Source organism: Parasteatoda tepidariorum, chromosome 4 (genome assembly GCF_982258835.1).
Source record: "Parasteatoda tepidariorum strain Cologne lab strain chromosome 4, Ptep-v5.0, whole genome shotgun sequence".
NCBI lineage: Eukaryota > Metazoa > Arthropoda > Arachnida > Araneae > Theridiidae > Parasteatoda > Parasteatoda tepidariorum.
The window spans coordinates 36,324,435-36,340,757 of record NC_141758.1 but is presented as its reverse complement, the minus strand read 5'-3'; the positions used below and the strand labels follow the sequence as shown (position 1 = coordinate 36,340,757).

At 30.3% G+C, this 16,323-nt stretch overlaps 1 protein-coding gene across 4 annotated transcripts in view; it reads right to left on the bottom strand.

Moving 5' to 3' along the window:
• The window catches only part of LOC107439615 (tumor protein p53-inducible protein 11), a 211,821-nt gene that overhangs the window by 11,959 nt on the left and 183,539 nt on the right, over positions 1-16,323 (bottom strand). The window lies entirely within an intron of this gene.

The following is a 16,323-nucleotide window of genomic DNA, read 5'->3' as shown; positions in this document are numbered from 1 at the left end:
AAAATCGTAACAAATATACGTCTTTCTATTCGCATTTAAAGAAACTGATGAAATAATGATAAATATTGTTTCGTGTGGACAATTTTCTTCTACAGTGAAACAAATGTAAAAATTCTTAATCTCGCATTTGATTTGTCAAGAGCATGGCAGTGTAAGCGCATATAAGTCAGCATAAGAGCCATTTTTAGTGGTCCAGTCAAATTCAATGCTCTTACAACGTCATATAGTTGTTTATTTTTCAAGAAGGAATGTTCTCTTTATTTGTCGAAATATGTCGCCAAGTCAAGGATTCCGAAACTGTAAATTTTTTTAATAATTCTATGATATATATCGTAAAAGATAGCACAAATTAAATTTCAGTCTGACGTGTTAACTTTTGTTGTTTTTGATGACATATTAACGTGACGTTAAATTTTAAAACCTTTTAGATTGTTTTGAAAGCATATTCGTATAATTTGAAAACGAAATAATACAGAACTATATGCAGTAAAAGATGATTACTTAAATCTTGTACCGCAGTGGTCTTTTCTTAACTTGCAACAGAGTATAACTATTATATTTATCATATCTAGTATTTTTTTCTTATAAAAATTACGTTTGTCACTTTGAATACACATGGATGTAAACTTTTTCAAAAAAATATTTTTTCAAAAAATTGTTTTTTTTTTTAAATTGATTTTCAATGGTTTTTCATTGTAAATCATTGAATATGTGAGAAAATTTTTCAAGAGAGCCCACTTGTATGGTACTTATGGATTCGACTTAAATTTTTATTTTAACCCAGGAATACTAATCTAGTGTTGTACCTACTTTATTATGATATGTCGCCAATATACAGTTTTTTATTTTCTTACAGTTTCCTTTGGTTTTTAATACGTTTTACTCGCGTAAAAGGAGATAGAACTCAAAACTGCTGTATCCCCCAAACGCTGATAATTAGAATTGTAAATTACGTATTGCGTAATTTTAGAATTTCATTTTTAAAAGAGTACCACAATTCATGCAAATCTAGACTAAAATAGAATAGCGTTCAGGGAGTGACAGAATTAATCCAAATGGGAAGGCAAAGGTAGTAGATGGTGTTGATGAGCACAGCGAGCTGAGAATTAGAGCCTCCTTTAGTCACTAACTAGCTCACAATTACTTTTAATCCATAACTTAACATCGAAAGAACTTGCAAGCACAATAATTGAACAATAAGACACAGAAAATATCATTTGTTAAACCAAATAAAAAGCTTATCCAAAACATGAAGTGCTCTCAAATAACCCTTTTCCATAACATAAAAATGAAACGAAAGCTAAAAATTCGCTCACGAATTAATTCATTCTTCAAAACTAAGAAATGTCCATTATATTTCAGCTATTCAAAACAGTTTTCTGTCCACCAACAACAGCTTCAAAAACAGTTTTAAAGTAATTGAATCGAAAATGTCAAATGTAGATAAAATTGTGAATATTTATTTGACAGTTGAATAAACAGTTTGTCAAAATATTTGGGTGGAAATATCTTTAGCTGTCAAAAAATTCGTCACTTCTACTTCTTAAATATATTTTCCTTAACCGCGTTATCATTTTTTTCTTAAACATTATTGGTTATGGCATCTTTTTTATTTATTTCGACGGTAAGTATACACTGGTCACAAATTAGCAGAGGAAAAAAAAAAAAAAGGTAATCGAAATTTAAAGAATCCCTTATGAGGAAAGCGGGAATGAAATCATCAAAAATATCTTACATAGCCTGGAAGTTTTTAATTATGTCTCAATCATTGAAAACTCGACAGATTTCGATGTCGTTTTTATTTCCTCTTAACGACTTAAATATAAAATTATATAAAAATGCCTGCATAACGAAAACAAAAGTATTAACTGTATATAAAGTTTTCACCACTAATTGGACATAAACTGTTTTGAGTCAAGAAGAAGTAAAAGGTATTGCGATGTACGTTTCAGTTTTTGAGCACTTCCTGCTTGAGGGTTACTTACATTACAGTTCGACATTAAAATGATTTTTCTTAATTTTCGATTATTCTTATTTTGACACTGAGGTACACTGATTAAGTATGGAGGTAGGTGAACCTTAATATAATCCAAATTTGCAACAACCTTTTTTTTTTCTTTTTTTTTTTTGTCGTATGCCTGTTTAGGCAGTGGGGGTGCAATTGTTCCTGTTTTTCAGTGGCGCCATCGATGGCCAGGAATTCGACTTCTGCCACGCCATTCACACAACCGCAACCCGTTTACAGGGCAGGCCACATTCACACACAAAGGAGAAAGAACATAGAAAACACAGGGAGAGAAAGAAACATCCATGTCTTGCCCGGGATTCGAACCCAGGACCTTTCGGATGCAAGTAAAGTTCATTGCCCCCTACACAGGCCGGTCGGCTGCAACAACCTTAATAAGGCTATAAGTCAGTTCATATTTTACTTCGTTTCATAACCGGCTGACCCGATTCTGAGTTCACGACTATCAGTGTTCATCTCTGTAGCCTCGTAACTTTGAACCCAGCCCAAAAGACAAGGGAACTTCTTTATCAAGCACTGGAACAAACTAGCCTTCGTGGAAGACTTTTTAATGAAACTAACCCGCATTTGCGTTACATGAACAGGAAAGCCCATGAAAACTTCCAGCGGTTAGCCCGATGGCAAGGTGATTTCAACTCATGATTCCTCTATCACTGAGGTTATTCGGCGTCAGCACCTATCTTAAATTATAAAAAGAAAAGAAATATTTTCATTTGTTTGCTAGTTATGCTTTTAATTTATAAAGGCCCTAATTTTTTTTTTTTTTTAATATTCTAATGTCAACTTTCGAGCAAATATAGTAAAATTTGAAATCTATTCAATTTTCGTTCCTTTCATTTCATTGAATTACTACTTCATATAAATTTGATAAATAGTGTTTTTGTTATGTAATTAATAAACTAACAAATGACATTTTTAGACAGCTATAGATGCTTTGCACGTAGTACGAAACTCTTGTTTCCTACGTTGTTTTCATCATTTTTACGAGCAAAACTTTCTCTATTAATTAAATTTTAGTATTTTTTCTTAGTTTAGCTTAATTAAATTTTGAATTTCTTACTTTTAAAAAATCCTTCAGGTTGGTTACAACCAGCTGTTGTCCGTCGTTGAACGACTTTTATATACCGTCTTTTATATTTTATAACCGTCGTTGAACGACTGACCCAATTTTGGGTTTACGACTACCAATGTTCTACTCCGTAACCCTGTAATTTTGAACCCAATCCAGAAAAAATTCGTCTTCGTGGTAGACTTTTTGATGGGACTAATCCGCATTTGCTTTACATGGAGGGGAAAACCACGAAAACCACCCACGGTTAGCCAAGGAGACTCTAACCTATGATTCGTCTACCATGAAGGATATTTTACGTCAGCACTGTGGTTGGTGCGAGCCGGGTGCGAAATTTGTATCTACCAGCCAACACAGGGATTCGAACCCGGGATACCTCATTGGGAGGCAAGCGCTCTATTCCCTGATCCACCACTGCTCTATATTTTGATATTGTGATTAAAAACTATTCATGTTAACTGAAATTTGGTAATTCTTTTCCAAGTGGCTTCGGGTCTAAGGCCCCGAAATCAAGTCGGGACTTGGGAACTATACTATAAAATCGGAGTGAATTTGGATCCTATTATAGTTTAACAATCGATGACATGATTCGAAATTTAATTGAGTTTTCCAATCATTCGTGTAAGACATAATAAGCAAACTCATGAGAAATGTACGAGTATGTCTTATAATGTAAAAATTATATCGCATGCTTTAGATACGAACTATTTCTTTTACCTTAACATGAAATACATAAAATGTCTTCGTTAATGTTAAAACTATCACTTCATTTAACTTTTCTACATCGCTATGTCTAGCTTATGTCTCTGTCTATCTCCTAAAGACTTGATTGTATTCAAATTATTTCAAACCGTCTTATAATTCATCTCAGCCTTTGAGAGCAGTGACAAATTAAATCCATCTTTATCAACCCGTATTGTTACCGTCTGTGATAAAAAACATGCACTACAAAAACTTTTTTCGTTTAAAAGCGGTATATATTTTTAAAAAAATAATATATTTATAATTTTTTTAACAAATTATTTTCAGTTTTACCCGGGGTATTAATACGATATCTTTAATTGTATCACAAGTTAATTTGCCTTTTAATTCAACCACAATTTGTATTTTAATTCAACCATGTATTTTAGTCAAACCGCTTTTCTCAGAATCAATCGTGAAGTACTAATGTTGTTTACGTTGCACGGCAGTCTTTTTTTTTTTTTTTTTTTTTTTTTTTTTTTTTTTTTTTTTAATTAGACACTCAGTAAAAAAAATTAGAAGCGATACTGACGTTCAGTTGAACCATAATATCGTTCGAATTTCGAGATAAACGGCTTAACAACTATTTACTTTCCCTTACTGATAATACTATCAACACTAAAATAAAATTTCTTTAAACTGATAAAAAAATTAGTTTTTGGAAGAAAAACTTTTTTTGCAATTCTTGCTTATCATATAAAAAAATGCTAAATGCAAAAAAAAATTTCATTTCTGAATTTATCACTTGCGTTGATTTTTCTATTGGCCGGAAGTACAGGCAAATATAAAATATCGAAAAAGAAAATAAAACTTTTTAAGGATTCTATTTAAAATTTCGTTTCATCTTAGCAAGTTACCAAAATATGTTTTTTTATATCCAAATCTATTTTTAGATTCTTTTAGATAAACAGCGCTCTCAAATGAAAGATCCGGTCGATTGTAACAGACTACACAGTGACTAATTTATTAACGATATTTTTCTGCGAGCAAAACATATTGACATATTTTGATCTAATTTATAATTTTTATGAAAGTTGCTGTTTCTATTTCTAGACCTCAAGTTTCCTATTTTTCTTAATAAACCATATATTTTCTGTTTTCCTACTTGCAATATTTCCTATGAGAAATTTTGCAAATGTTTCTTGGAAAAAAATACAGGATATTATAAATACATGTATTCCATTTCACTCATAATGATCTGTTATCGTGACGTTTTAAATATCACATGTATGTAAAGTTAGATTTGTCAAGCGCACTATTTACGGGTTTAATGTCATCTGTTAGGAAGTCAACTGCTATCCGAGAATACTAAAAAAATAGTAATAATAAATAATTATATTTGATATCGGTTTTATACTTTAAATCGATATTTAAGATCGATAAGCTGCATCCTTCTCAGTTATTGCTCATAAATTGATAATAAAAAAATTGTATTTGGAAAAGCAATATCCAGATTATTTTCAAGCTGGAAATGTTTTTATAAAGATGAAAACTATCTTCTCATTAATTGTATAATGCTTATTATAATGCATGAAAAATACTTTTCCTAACAAAATAGCCCAATAATTAGGAAAATATGTATCTGTTACAAAAATACTTGCCATCCTAAATTATCTTTCAAAATAAAAAATAAAAAAATTGAAAAATTTTTTACCTGTTATTTTAGAACGTCAAGATATACCCAAATACCTGTTATTTTAGAACAGGTATTTGGAGCAGATATATGGATGGTGTTTTCAATAGAAATGTAAACAATAACAATCTCGAGCTCGGGACTTACTCTAGTTCCGGTTAAAAAGTTTGCAGCTGCTTACTACATGTTATTCTGATAGGCGATGTTTTCAAACGGATAATTTTGTTTTCAATAAAAGAAATAAACTAGATAATTTCTGAGCTCAAATCTGCCGTATTTCATAAGATATTAATGTTATTATGTAATTCTGGGGAGTTTGGAGTGAAAATTTGTTTTAGTTATTTTGTTATTTATTAATAAAAAAGGTGACATGGTTGCAAGATTTTGAATAACTCGCTTTTTTGGCAGTCTTGATTTGGCCTCTTTCCATTTGTTTATTACTGTTTGTTCGTGTTGCAAGCTGTGCACCATCTTACGTTAGTGTTAACACTTTAAGTACTGTAAACAGTATTGTTAGCATTGTAAACATAAGTAATCAAATGCATTGTTTGCAAGAATCTCAAAACACAATGATGCCAAATGGCTTTAAAATACAACTGAAACAGTAACCCGGAAATTTAGGCAGTCCCGAACTTGCAACGCTCCCTTGTGTAGAAAACACCATCCATTGTATTGTAACAGATGTAATCGGCTATCTGAATATCCCTGTTATTTCCCATTACTAATTTTAGACTTCAAGTTTCCTGGGTTTCATAATAAACTATATATTTTCTGTTTGCCTATTTGCAATATTTCGTATGAGAAATACTATATTAATGTAATTTGCACCAAAAAAATAATAGTTGTAAAATGGTTAATAAATTAAGATACCGATTAAAATAAGTTTATCTTAAATTGTGGCGCATTAAGGTACTATTATCGAATAACATCATAATAAAGAAGCAACCCTTTTAGTTTTAAACACTTAATTTAGAAAACAACCAAAATCAAAACGTTTCATAATAGAAGAGCAGAATAAAAAAAATATTAGAGGTAAATACCTCTAAATTTGGGACACAAAAATATTTTACAGAAAAACAATACCTTTACGACTTTATTTACGACCTGATAACAACAAAAAATGTATGGAAATTCATGTGAGAAAACTGGATTCTACCACGTGATTTTCCGATTAGTAGAAAGGCACCGAATCTGCTCCTGCACCAGAGCCCAAGGTTAAGAAAACTGAGATGGGCACAGTAGGCCTTGGCCCTCTATGGGCTGTCGCGCAACTGAGTTTAGGTTTTTAGAAATGCTCCGATAACAATGGAAAACTGTATTAGTTCATTCCGTTTTTATGCTATGTAGAGATTAATAGCTCGTATTTGAAAAAACTCATTAAAGTGAAAAGAATTTCTGACTTAATAGAATTCGTTCCCATTTCTGATTGGCTAGTTGATGCATTTCAAAACGTAAGACTTCCGTATAGTCAGCGATTCCATTGGATCTTGCGACATCATCATTCACGTTTTCTAAATACAGTTGAACGACGAGTATCTGGACCAATCGGGACCAAGGCCTATTCGGATAATGAATAAAACCCGAATAATTGGATAAAATTTTAAAAAGGCTATAAAAATGTTTTTAAGTAACTACCCTTCACACTTTTTCTAGTCTTAAGATTGGCAATTGTTGCAATGCCTATTTATAGCATATTACAAATAACGTGCTTGAAAGTTTTAATTTTTAAAAACAAATTTATTACGTAAGATTCTTTTCAAGGTACAGAAGAAGAAATTTTTCGACCCTTTTCAGGTATTTTTCAAAATAAATAAGCATTGCTGCAAAAAAAAAATAAAAAAAAATAAAAAAAAATAAAAAAAAAATGGTGAAGGTGGGAAGATTACATGGTCTTTCGAAAATACGGATAATTGACTAATCCACTTAATCGGCTCTACGATAATCGGCACTCTGCTGAGATTAGAAACACATGAAAAATGCTTACGAAGATGAGAATATACATGCATTCTTTTTAATTATTGAATAAAGATTTATGCAGTAAGCGAATTGTAAATTCTAAAGAAAATGACTATACTGACATTTATTTTAATAAGCTAATTCTAAAAAGCAGTAAAATTTAAAACGTGTTTTAAAAGTAATATATTACACAACTTACACGCTCGGCATGATGAAAACAATATTCAGGGCACGGTTTTAATTCACCAAGTCATGACTAAAAATGAATACTGAATAATAACACAAATGGAGTCTTCCTACAATGGGGAAACACTAAACTCGCGAAAGGTAACGTCTTTCCGCATTTGATAACGTAACCACAATAACATATCAAACATCCGTCAAACCCAACCTTACCGAATCTCAGCAACAATCGCATCACCATCCGCTTAATACACCTATTCTCGCTCCTACGTTCTATCTTCTAATCAGATTTTTGCTGAATAAATACAACATAACTTTTTGTTATATTTCCGAAAACAATGCAACCACTCTAAAGCAGGCAACATACTGCCTATTAAATCACAAAAGAATTATCGTTGCCTCACAACATTAATAAAATAATTCTAAATGTTGAGAGTAATTTCAAGTTATAGTGAAAATAATGCAAATGATTTGCTGGTCTGATCGCACTATATGAATATGAAAATCAATTTAAACTCACGCTACTATTCAAAGTATTAATTCATATTCAAATTATTCTTTTATTTTCAGAATAATTATCAGAACTTTAATGTATTTGAAAGAGTTTTTAATGCTAGCAGGTAAAATGCAAATAATAGAAAATCAGTTTATACTAATTAAAAATGAAGTAACCTGTTTCTTCCTTCTACTAGTTTTCAATTGGGTTACAACTTCTGTATTAAAAGATAATAAGTAACTTCTGAAATTGAAAAACTTATGAATATTAAACAACTTCTGTATTGAAAATATGCTAGAAATGTACCAGTACAAAATTAATTAAATTTAATTGATAAATTTAGTATTAATCTAAAGTGTGCAAAGGTCACTTCTCTCTTTTAGAAATCATATTTTATTTTAATTACATAATCAAATGCAAACATTTGAGAGCAAAACGTGCCCTGAAATAGAAATTACATCATAATCAAATAAAATTTGAGTACAATTGGTCAAATAGTTTATAGGCAATAAAATTAAAATAAATGTCAGATGAGCCAGTCAATTTGTTTCTTAAGATTTGAGCGATATTAGTAAAATTTTGTAAAATTGCATAGTTTAAAATTATAAAGAAAAAATTGTATACATTTCAATTCAAACTTGTCTTGGATCATATTAATATAATAATTTTTAATTTTTTTAATTTTATTTTGAATGAAATCATCTTTGAATCAACAATTTTCATAAATGTGCGACAATATTTTTTTTTGATTTGTATTGTTAATTCAAATAGTTATGGTGAAATATGCAAAAAGTAAAACTTACATTAAGGAAACCATCACCATCTCGATCACCATCTTGAGTAAATTTTTGGATCATAGATTGAGGCTTCCCCTGCTATTTTGTAGGACCATTCAATGGATTAAAGGTATAATTATAAAGAAAAGGCGTGTTTTTGCGTGATTTCAGAACTTAAAATATTGTCTACTCAAAGTAATAAGCATACTTATGATTTTCTCAAGCCATTAAAATTGCATTTTACGTTAAGAAGATACCATTATTAGACTAAAAACTATTAACATGCTCTGTATTTAATATTGCGCACTGCATTATGACTTTAAACAATTATTTGATAGCATTTATTGATAGAAAGATCTATGTTTAAAACACGTTAACTTTCAAAATTTTTTGCGCAGTTAATTTTAAAATTATTTCATTCCAACTAATTTTTATATTAAAAAAAATTTGCTTACAGCTTAAATAGATAGAAGAATTCATGTTTATTTTTAATAAGAAATAATATAATGAGTTTTCGTAGATTTAAGTTTGCATTATTCTCTTGAAACTCAGTAGAGAATCTTTTAGCTCGTATTAAATGAATAAGGTAAGCCGAGATGTCTCAGTGGATAAGGTACTGAACTGCCATTGCTAAAGACCGGGGTTCTGTCATCATTGGCGGGTAGCAACATATTTTTGTGTACCAGCTTGTCTGTGATACAAAGGCGGCCGTTGCGCAGTGCTGTCCAAGAAATTGTGATGGATTATATTTAATTTTATAACAGTCGTTGAACAGCCAACCCAAAGTTTTGGTTTTATGACTACTAATGTTCAACTCCGTAGACTTGTAATGTTGAACCCTATCCAGAAGACAAGGGAACTCCTAGATCAAGTATTGGGTGAAATTTGCCTTCGTGGAGGACTTTTTGATGGAACTAACCCGCATTTGCGTTACATGGAGAGAAAAACAAATGAACACCAGAGAAAACCAATGAAAACCACCCACGGTTGACCTGACGGAAAGGGGACTCTGACTTATTCTATCTACCACTGAGGATAGATTAGGTCAGCACTGTGGTCGGTGCAAGTCGGATGCGGAATTCGTATCGACCAGCTATCGCTTGGGGCTACCTACGGGCTGTTGCGAAGAGGGATTAACTTGCATTAAATAGATTTTAAATATGAAAAATACAGTATTTTCGCGACAGCTCGTTGTAGGCCAGGGGGAGTCAAGGAGGTTAAAGTTCCACAATTTCAAAACCATGTCCACGACGATGGCAATGTTGTCAAAATTATGCAACGATCGCCTTCTTCGAATTCTGCTCCCGGCTGGCACCGACCACATCGCTAACGTAACTTATCCAAAGAGGTAGATAGATTCTGGATTAGAAATCCCTTGCCGTCGGGCTAACAATGGGAGATTTTCTTTAACTCAATTATTTCATCAAAAAGTCCTTCATAAAGACTAGTTTGTCCCAATGCTTGATCCCTTGTCTGCTGGATTGTGTTAAAAATTACAAAGCTACAGAGTTGAACATTAATAGCCATAAACTTAGAATTGGGTCGGCTGCTCGAAGCCGGTTATAAATTAAAATCGAAATTGTATTTGTTGCCTCCTCAAAAATATTAATGTAAACTATTCTATAGTGGTAAAACATTACATATCGTAGTATAAATAACGCTGAAAGATTAGGTTTGCGGGGCGAAGTGCTTCAAAAACGTTAAATTTATGTTTGCCATAATATCCGTTTGACAGTAAAATTATTGTGAGTTTATAAAGCATTTAATTTCAAGCACTATTAAATAATAAGTACTGAAAAAGGGACGAGAAAGCCACTGGAAGTGCCTAAAGTTATTTATGATTCGCTCGGATAATATTTTTTCCTTGGTCTGTTTTCTTCTAAAATGACTTTTAAAGTATTACGTTTTAATCTTCAACGCACCGAAGTCATTTTTTGTCAGCCTAACTGGTTATATTTATAAAATGCAAAAAAGGAATAAAAAAAAGCATGAGGCGGGGTTGACTTTTTTCTAACTCTGCAATGGCTATTAAAATAGTTTATATTTCCATCATAGGAAAATTCCCTAGTTTTGTTATTAAATCTTTGAAATTACTGTGAACATAACTACTTTATTTAAAAATGTTTTTAAAAGGCTATATCGTTACATGATAGAGCACTTTATTATGCTATTTTAATAGCTACAGTGAGTTGGAAACAGTTATTATTGATTGCCAGGTCAATTTTAGTATAGTTTCAGCCAGCGCCTTCTTTACTAATTTCCGAAAATGGCGCAAAACGTCAATATAAAGAAGTCACAGTTTCGTGAAACTAAAAAGCACTGGCAATCTAAGTTTTTTAATATTTAAAAAATTATTCAAACTCTGCATTATTTGAACATTAAAAATTTGCAAGCATTAATTCATTGATTTTTATTAATTTTCATTAAATGTAAAAATCTTAGCAAATTAATATCCACCTAATATTTTGTCACTTAAATATTTTAATAAATTTAATAATTTTTTAAATATTTGAGTACTTAATTTGTCCGTTCTAAACACCAGATAATTTTTTCCGACATGATGGTACAGTGAAACCTGCCAAGTTGACCACCCTTGTAAGTTGGACACCCGCATAAGTTGACCTCAATTATCAAGTACAAAATTTTTCCTATATAATATAAAGAAGCAAAACCTTTGTAACTTGACCACCTGTCTATCTTGCTTGTTGACCACTGAAATAAGTCAATTTAGTCTAGGAATATTATGAAATTCTATTCTAAAACTCTCATGAATTGACCAAAAAAAAGAAAAAATTCAGAAAATTTTCTGTCATTTTGCAATGTATGTTAAAATTTCACTTGTTTGGTGAAATAGTGTAAAAAGCTGATCTAAACCCTTTTGTTAGTTGACCATTTGGGGAAACTGTAGGGGGTCAGCTTTTGACCATTTCTTTCATTCAAAACATTGGGCTGATGTAAAATCTAAACAACAGCGCCAAACAACAATGAGGGAATATTTTTGTAACAAATAAGTTTGTAAGTGTAGTAATAACGTCGTAGTGTAGTAATTTGTTAAAGTTTTCAAATTTCATGTTTTCGTGTTCTGATATTTTAAGAAATTATTTATATTAAACACTTCATATGCATAACTAAAGAAATAATTAAAAAATAAAGTTAGTTAAATATTAGAATTATATGCAACAAATTGAAGTTCATTCATGTTTAAACACATTTCTTTAGATATATTCATTTGGCTATTTGCTAAATAAAGTTTTTAAGTCAAGTAAAATTTTTTTTTAAATATATAGAAACATGTTATAGTAAATGAAAAAGTAAACAATGACCCACCCTCTTTATAAGTTGCCCACTGTTCTAAGTTGACCACTAAAACAATGCACCAGAAGTGGTCAACTTACACAGGTTATACTGTATATGTAGTTTAAATCACAGTTTTGTCTTAACTGTAAAACACTTCAACTGAGGTCTTTTCATTTGTTTTGGTAAACGTTTCAAAAACACTAAACCAAAACGGTAAAATCCAAAATTTCAAACGATTAATTCAGTATAAGCTCTCCCTGCAACAAAGTCTCCCTATAGTGAATTAATTGGGGGGGGGGGAATCTTGACTGAACAGAATTTTTTTTATCAGAACATTACATAACATTCTAAATATTTTCCACATAACGAAGTTATTAAGTCGCAATAACAAATATTTTGGAAATTTATCTCTTCGATTTTCGTTATTATTGTAATTTTTCAGACGTTAATCGCTTTTTGTCATTTCGTTTGAAAACTTTTCAAATTTATCCCCTTTTATTTTTTACAAATTTTGAGATTTTCTGACGTTTATATTTCCCTTTTTTTTGTCGTTTTTCGGAATTTTTTTAGATTTATAGCCTTTTGATTTTCGTTTTGGGAATATTTCAGACGTTTATCTTTTAGATTTTTGTTGTTATGGTGACCCTTATTATAGATGTTTTCTGATATAGCGAGTGAAAAAAAAATAAGCTAGGCAGTATATAAAGCCATTCAAAGAACAAATCAACGATTCAGTAAAAAGGCGAATCAATGAAACACATAATCAGTGAATCAGAGAGCCGGGTTTCCTTTGTTTATTGATGGCTATATCATGTGAAATTTTTTTTTGATTCAATACAAACGCTTCTACAACAATCAGAAAAGACTGTTTTTATATTATAGAGAAACATTTTTCTTATAAGATACTTCTTGCTAAGTAAATTACTTTTCTTATAAAACTTATCCGTTTCGAAAATTTAATATAGAATTATTAATCCTATAACCCAAACAAAGCATCACATTTCTTCGTTTATTTTTTCCCCTCTAGCAATTGCTAATATTACGGCAGAGGAAGTTTCATCTAAAAGACGTCAATGACATCCTGGACAGCGCAAAGATGTCAAAATCAGATATTTATTGATTCGTTCCTTGATATTTTCTCGCTCTGAGACAGTGTAATGAGCAATCTTACGTTATTTTTTTTCTTCATAAATACAGTAGCATGGGGGTATTAAATTAAGGTCAGTTCTTTTTTATCAGAAACTTTAAAGAAATATTTGAAAGAATGTTGTTGTTTGGAAAGCAAATTTTTCATCGTGATTTTGAAAAAGGAACTTATTTTAGAAATATATTCTTTTTTAGTTGACGATTTTTTTTCTTAAACTTCAAAAAAAAAAATAGAATGTAAAAATACTGTAGTGGAAAATGTAAATCCATTCCGTCCATTGTGATCGAAAAAAAAAAAAAGAAAATCTCTTACGCATTTCTTTTCGCAAAATGTATTTTTCTTTTCTAAATTTGAATATTTTTGCAATTTGAAAGTTTTTTTTTACTCGATAATTATATTTCACTTGTCTTGCAAGTAAACTTTTGTTATCTTCAAAAAAAAATAAATAAATAAATAAATAAAAAAAAATAAAAAAGAAAAAAACTTATTAATCTTAAACCCTTTAGCACAGATAGAACGCCAGTGCCTCTTATAGATATACATATTTTTTTCTGATGCTCTAGTTACAAATAGATATTTTTGCATTCTTTAATTATAAAAATTAGTCTAATGGTTACAAAAAATCCGTAAGGTTTTCGGATTTATATTTATTCTAAAGCATAGAATGCAAAAAAAAGTAGTTTGAAAAAAATTATTTTTTTCATTCATTTTCAGAAATTTATTATCAATTAATGATGCAAATTAAAGAAATTTCAATGATGAAAAATTTTTTCTCTTAGATCTAAATAACTGCAAACTTGAAAAATTATTGTGAGGAAGATTTTACCTCTGACGCAGAAAAAAACATCGGCGTTTCATGCTGTATTTCATAGCCATAAATTAATAAAACGCTAAATAGAACATTTTTCACTTATTTTGACTTAAATTATTAGAAAACGATAAAAAAAAATATTAAAAATATGCTTAATGAAAATTCTGCGTCAAAGGGTTAAGTGCTGACGTTTTATTTGAATAGGCTGTACAATGTACAAAATAAAAAACAGAACTCCTGAATGATGTCGATTTCTATTGTTACGTACTAAAATGCAAATTTACTAGTTTCGAGAATATCATTTGAAATATGACAATTAATTTTAATATGACTGACGATATTTTAAGTCAGGGAAGAATTTTAAGTAAGTGCAAAAGCTCATTTTCTCTTCTGAATAAGCAATTCGAGGGGATTTAGATTCATGATCCTCAAAATACGAGAGAAAGATAAGCGCGATTTGAAAATTATAATCCGATTTATCTAGTCAAGAGAGCGGTTGAAAGTTTTGACTCCTAAAATTTAATCTCACTTGGCGATTTTCTCCGTATCTCTAGAATTAATTAAGCAAATTAAAATCTTTTTCTATGCTTTTGAAAAACTTGCTCTTCCAAAAATAGTTTCATGAAAAAATATTTGTTATTTTATTTAGTAATAGTCAAAAAAAGCTTTGAATTGTAAGCTATGAATTTTTTTAAATCTCACGATAGATAATGATGACAATATCTGAAATTTTATTTCATTTTAATACCTGCTTTGAACAGTCGACTCCTGTCTTAGTTTGCGACCATCAATGTTCAACTCAGTAGCTTTGTGATTTTAAACACAACACAGAAGACAAGGGAACTCATGGATCAAGCACTAGGACAAACTAGCTTTTGTGGAGGACTTCTTAATGCAACTAATCCGTATTTGCGTACTAATCCGTATTGGTCAGTGCAAGCTGGGAGTAGACTTCGAATCAACTAGCCACTGTTAGGATTCTAAAGCCGCATTTGGAGGTGAAATCTCTATTCCCTGAGCCTACGTGGCTAAATATATAAAATTTGGTCATAATCGGTCGAATAGATCTTGATAAACGAAAATTTAAAAATACGACTCTTTTGAAGTTCATTACTCAGAAACTATTTGGCCGATTTAATTTAGGATTTTGCCATTTAATATTGCGTAGTCTAAAATAAAGCAAAAATTTGTATACCTTACAATTAAACAGTTTTCGTCCATTATTAAATTTAATGATAAAAGCTAAGAAATTATTATGAATATAATATATTATATAAAATTATCTTTATTACATAATTACATAAATTATTACATAAATTTATCACAATCAAGGTACTTTGTCCTGTACATTGATTATCTTCGAGGGGCGTAAAAACCCATTTATTCAGTATGTATCATAAAAATGAAAAGCATTGATGCAGCTATAATAAGCACCAAATTTGCTCATAAAATACTTTGCACCTATATAAGAATATATTTGGTAAAGATTAAAACTGCATCGATTTCCATAATGCATGTAGTGCCATAATGCATGCATAATTGGTATGAACCTTGAGAATTCATTAATAAATATTTAAAAGTGATGCAGATGTAGCAAATGTAACGTTTCTCTTCTGTTTATGCTAAACTTTACCTTTTCGTTTACAATTTAACTATAATTGGGTATAGTATGAAAAAAACACAACTACTTCGATTTAGTAGGAACAACATATGACGCAATGCTAAACGAATGGAATTTAGTTGTTGTTTATTTAGTTATTGTTATTAGTAGTTGTTGTTATTTGTTTTAGTTGTTGTTGTTTATTTAGTTGTATTTAGTTTCAATAACTTTTCTTTATAATGCAATAAAATCTGGCGAGCAGTTATTTAAACGATCGAACACTTCGTTTGTTTATTTGTGGCTTGAAGTTAGGCTCGCAGAAAATGCCGTTCATGGGTTAAATTTAGTAGGAACAACACAACCTGTGACGTAGGCTATATTATACCCAATTCCTTACAAAAAAAACTTTTTATTTTATTTAAAGAAATGGAAAAAGAAATGCACATGAAAAAATCGTTTTATTTAATAAAAATCAATCCAAGCTCAAAGCTTTTGAAATATGCTGGATCAAAAATAATAAAACATTGAATTCGGTATTTCTAAATTAAATATTCTGCTGAATCGGCACAAATTATTGTTTTTATTTTT